Here is a 6000-nt window from a genome sequence, read left to right as displayed (position 1 = left end):
TATTATTTTGTTTATTCTTTCAATAAAAAGAATATTGGGGTTTCCCCCGTAGCTCAGTGGTAAAGAACCTGCTTGTCAATGCAGGAGACATGGGTTCGACCCCTGATCCAGGAAGATCCCACATACTTAATAGCAACTAAGCCCACATGCCACAACTACTGAGCCTGTGCTCTAGAACCCAGGAGCTGCAACTACTGAAGCCCAATCACCCTAGAAAATGCTCCACAAGAGAAGCCACCACATGAGAAGCCGGTGCACGAACGACTAGAGAATACCCCTGCTCACTGCAACTAGACAGAAGTTGCAGCGAAGACCCAGCACAGCCAAAAATAAACAAATGTCAAAGCTTAAAAAAATTACCTATGATGAACACCTATGATGTCTTAAGTGTTCCCTGCCCGTGGAATACAGTGATGAACAAACCAGTTAATTCTTTGTCCTCATAGAGCTTATAGTCTAATGGAGATGGTGAAGTTGTTCTTCACCACCTGAAGTTGGTGGGAAAGCTTGCCGAGTTGTTCTGGAAAAGCTTGACACATTCCCTACAATGTGGTGATAACTTATACAGACAATTTGTACCTTCTGAAAGCAAGAGGCTGATGGAGCTCTATATACCAGCCAGAGAAAGTGCTGCATGACGTAGTGTGCCTGGAAAGAAAAAGAGTGAGACGACCCCTGCTTTCCTTGACTTCACATGAAGGAACTCAAGAGTGTAAACAAGAACAAAGGAGCTACCTGGCTGCTCAGACAGCTTCAAGGGAGGGAATTTCTTACCCTGAACTATGGGTGTAAAATTACAAATGGGGGATTTATTTCTCTGAGGCAGTACCAGGTGGTAGAGACAAAAACTGAAACATGCCTCCAAGAAAATGTGTCCAAACTGCACATTTCACCACTAGCAGGCAGAGGAATCAATAAGCCTCAGCCAATGCTCCCTCACCAGGAATCATGGGCCAAAATCATAGCATGACTTCTCTCCTCTCTGAGCCCTGAAACAGAGAGACCAAATGCAGAAGCTGAAAGGAGGGGGATATTTCGAAGAGCGAAGTTATTCAAAGAGCAGAACAGAGACTTCCCTGGTGATCCAGTGGCTGAGGTTCTGCCCTCCCAATGCAGGTGGCCCGGGTTGGATCCCTATGCAGGGAACTAGATCTCACATGCTGCAACTAAAGATCCTGAATGCTATGAAAATCAGAGTTCTCGAGGGCCACAACTAAGACCTGTTACAACCAAATATGTGTGTGTGTGTGTCTGTGTGTGTTATTTGCTCATTCATGTCTGATTTTTTGTGATCCCATGGAATTTAACCCGCCAGGCTCCTCTGTCCATGGAATTCTCTGGGCAAGAAAACTGGAATGGGTTGCTATTTCCTTCTCCAGGGGAATCTTCTTGATCCAGGGAGCAAACTTGGGTCTCCCACCGTGTGGGCAGATTCTTTACCATCTGAGCCACCAGGGAAGCTATATGTATATAAATATATATATTTTAAAAACAAAGGGCAGAATACATTCTCCTTTCTTGGCTGCAGACTCCTCAGGCCATGGCCCATGCCTGTGGCTCAGCAGGTTAGAAGATCCATTGGAGAAAGAGGGAAATAAATGTAAGATATATAAAATCAGCTTTAAGATGGGTTAGACACGTTTCACAACTTGCCTGGTGAAAGTGACCTGAAAACCAAAGGATCTGCCAAGATATTAAAATATCTGCTACTCAGCAGAAAAGAGAATTTTGACACAGCACGGTAGAGGACATTGTTCGGAAATAATGAAGTCATATCATAATACACACACGCTCTGAGTTGACTGTTCTGTCACCCGGTTGGCAAGTTAATAGTGATTCAAGTTATTCTATGTAAATGCACAATACCTCTCTCCATTTACGAAAAGATAGTCTGAACAAGCTACTAGCAAACACCTCAAAATTCTGATAGGTTAAACAAGTTTTTGTGTTGATTGGTGAGTGCGTGTGTGCTAAGTCGCTTCAGTCCTGTCCAACTCTGTGTGACTCTGTGGGCTGTTGCCTGCCAGGCTCCTCTGTCCATGGGATTTTCCAGGTATTGATTTGAGGGCCTATTTATTTCTATGAGAAAATATATATTCTAAATAACTTAAAGATTACTTTATTCTTTTTTAAAGCTAATGTTTTGGAGGCAGGAACAGTTATAAATGGGTAACTCCTTATATCTGCGCTAACTTATGATGGTCATTTCCACTCTCCTTAAAAACTCTGAACTATTAATGTTAAACAGCAGTTATTATAAAAGTTCTTTATTTTAAAATGATAAAATTAACAAGGAAGTTGATAGTAGGTACACTAAAAGTGAAACATCTATAAATGACATTAATACAATCATTCATAAAAATTTAAATAACATGTTTACACACATTCATAAAATTTGAAAAATAAAAATGCAATAGAAATTAATTATATCATAATTCTAATCTTTGTAGTATACCTTTGTTAGACAAAATGTTCTTTAAAAATAAAATATTTTGACACTTAATTTCCATTTAGATCTTTTAAGATGAATTCTATTTAGGAATTATTCACATCTTACAAAGATAAATTAACAGCAGAATATCAATTTTTTCACCTCAAAATTTCATAAGGGAGAAAAGTTCCAAAATCTCATTCAACAAAATTCATGAAAAATCATATTTGATATAGGAAGACGGTTTCACGGTCATTCAAGAATGTGAATTAAAAAGGATTAAAGAAAAGTGAAGTAGCCGAAAATATCTTATTCTCTACTCTCCCATAAGGAAGAGGAAGTGTTTGTCTCAGAAGAAAAAATTGCAGTATGACTGTCACAAGAGTCATGTTTCACCTGCTCTATTGAGTAATTAATGTTCCTATATTGTCATGCTCTGTGTTACATTTTAACAATAAGGCTTTGATATTAAATTACAGTAAAAATAATTGACTTGAGACAAAATTTCAGGTTTGTTGATTTATTTATTGCTGCAGATACTTGGATTTTATTTTTTAAATGTTAATGATAAAGGGTTGTAAGTTCAACATTATAAAGCCAAGTATACACTATAATGAAATGAACTACATGAATTAGCAATATGTACAGTTCAGTTCAGTTCAGTTGCTCAGTCGTGTCCAACTCTTTGTGACCCTATGGACTGCAGTACACCAGACTTCCCTGTGCATCACAAACTCCCAGAGTTTATTCAAACTCATGTCCATTGAGTCTGTGATGCCATCCAACCATCTCATCCTCTGTCGTCCCCTTCTCCTCCCGCCCTCAATCTTTCCCAGCATCAGGGTCTTTTCAAATGAGTCAGTTCTTCACATCAGGTGGACAGAGTATTGGTGTTTCAGCTTCAACATCAGTCCTTCCAGTGAATATTCAAGACTGATTTGCCACATGCACCATATAACTTATTCTTTGATCTTCTGATCAAAGATTCTTCTGATCTTCAGAATTCATATATGTTTATCGATTTATATCTTACAGTTTTTCTATTCGAATACAGTTTAAAACAGGCTTCCCTGATGGTTCAGCTGGTAAAGAATCTACAATGCTGGAGACCTGGGTTCAATCCCTGGGTTGGGAAGATCCCCTGGAGAAGGGAATGGCTGCCCACTCCAGTATTGTGGCCTGGAGAATTCCACAGATTGTATAGTCCCTGGGGTCGCAAAGAATCAGACACAACTGAGTGACTTTCCCTTACACTTTTCACAGTTAAAAGCAAAGCTATAATAAAAAGCACTATGTTTGGTGTTTTAAAATATTTATTTATTTATTTGACTGTGTGAGGTCTTAGCTGCAGCCCATGGGCTTAGTCGCCCCACAGCATATGGAATCTTACTTCCACTGCCAGGGATCAAACCTGTGTCTCCTGCACTGGAAAGCAGATTCTCAACCACTGGACCATCAGGGAAGTTCCCAGCACCAGGTTTTATAATTGGGATGAGCTTTCTCAATAGGCAGAGAGAAGGAATGTAACTGATTCATCTTTTACTTTCTTATATGTGTATAAGAAAATCACTTTATATTGACACGTTACAATATTAAAATCAGCATTATAAACTATGCATTGTAATCCCTAATTTTCATAGTAGATAGTCAAGATTTAAATATTTACAAGAATTGCATTGATATAGATTTATGGTACTCCATTTCAGTTCCGTTCAGTCACTCAGTCGTGTCTGACTCTTTGCAACCCCATGGACTGCAGCATGCCAGGTTTCCCTGTCCAGCACCAACTCCTGGAGCTTACTCAAATTCATGTCCATCAAGTTGGTGACGCCATCCAACCACCTCATCTTCATAATCAGTCCTGAATATTCACTGGAAGGACTGATACCTGATGTGAAGAACTGATTCACTGGAAAAGACCCTGATGCTGGGAAGGATTGAAGGTAGGAGGAGAAGGGGATGACAGAAGATGAGATGGTACTCCAAATAAACATCAAATTTGGGTTGCAGGCTTAGAGAGCTTATGTCATACTGCTTAGGTCAGCTTCAGGAAAATATGGTAGATTTCCAAAATCTAGCCCCTGCTCATCACAACTAGAGAAAGACCATCCTCAGCCACAAAGACCCAGTGCAGCCAAAAATAAATAAATATCTTTTTTTAATCTCTCAAAGTATGTAAAAAAAATCATCAACAGTGATTGGCTTTAAAAGTATGGACTAAGGATAGATAGAAGTCTTTCATTTGTCACATTTTTCTCATATTATTGAACATAAAAATACTATTTTTATAACTTGGAGAAAAGTGGTAAAACAAAAGGGATAAAATCATATTCATATTTTAGTTGATGAAAACAGGACTATTAATCATTAATATACAGCTAGTTGTATATTCATTAAATTATTAACATAACTGTTCATTCATATTGATTCCTACTGATTAATAATAATAAATAATGGGCTGTAGTTAGTGTGATTCACTATATAATAATTCACATATCTCACCCACTAGACAGTTTCTCTGTCTAGTGGTTCAAAGCCATTTGCTGATAGTATACATTAAAAATGTGTATGTTTATAAAATAAATGTGTAAAAGTTGTAAGCATTCTGTAATCTATATAACTGTTAAATGGAAAATGTGGAGGGAATTGACCAATACATTCAAACAATAAAAAGTCCCTTAGAGAACAGGGATATTTTCTAACACATGGGAAGTCTGTGAGTCATTGGGTGTGGGGATTACCAGGTTTTGTACATATATATTTATATAACAAATGTGAATTTAAATCAACTGAGACCGGTTAATCTTATCCTTAAGTAACAGAATATGACTATATCCAACTAATCTTCCAGAAACACACTGTATTCCAACATTTAATTGAAATTATTTCTTCCAACATTCAAAGTCATTTTTCCCATTGAGAGAAATAGGCTATAATATTAATATAAAACAAAACTCACAAATAATTTAGAACAGTAGAATTAAACTTCCTACTGAGGCTCCTCCAGAACCTCAGAAGCTATGTTATGGTGTAAGAAATTGAGATGAGTTTCAAAGTGCATAGTCATACTACACGAGGCTGTTCATCTGAGGTGAACCTGTAAAATAGCCTAGTGGTCATCACTTGATAAAAGGCATATATAATCCAAAGTTAATAGACTGTTTAAGAGCTTCAAATGAAAGAGGAAGAAGAAAACACATAAAAGGTGAAAAAATTCACATGGCTAAGGTATAAATACATATACTACATGCCCAGCTCTGTGTCAAATGTGTCTCCTTTTCAGTTCAGTTCTGTCCGACTCTTTGTAACCCATAGAATGTAGCCTGCCAGGCTCCTCCATCCACGGAATTTTCCAAGCTAGAATACTGGAGTGGGTTGCCGTTTCCTTCTCCAGGGAATCTTCCTGAACCAGGAATCGAACCCAGGTCTCCCTCACTGAAGGCAGACTCTTTACCAGGTGAGCCAGCAGGGAAGCCCTCTTTTCAGTTAACAAATGTGTAATAGTAAATAAGCAGAGACATTACTTTGCCAACAAAGGTCCATCTAGTCAAGGCTATGGTTTTCCAGTG

This window comes from Ovis aries, chromosome 3 (assembly GCF_016772045.2).
Source record: "Ovis aries strain OAR_USU_Benz2616 breed Rambouillet chromosome 3, ARS-UI_Ramb_v3.0, whole genome shotgun sequence".
Lineage (NCBI taxonomy): Eukaryota > Metazoa > Chordata > Mammalia > Artiodactyla > Bovidae > Ovis > Ovis aries.
Note: the sequence above shows the minus strand (reverse complement) of the source record.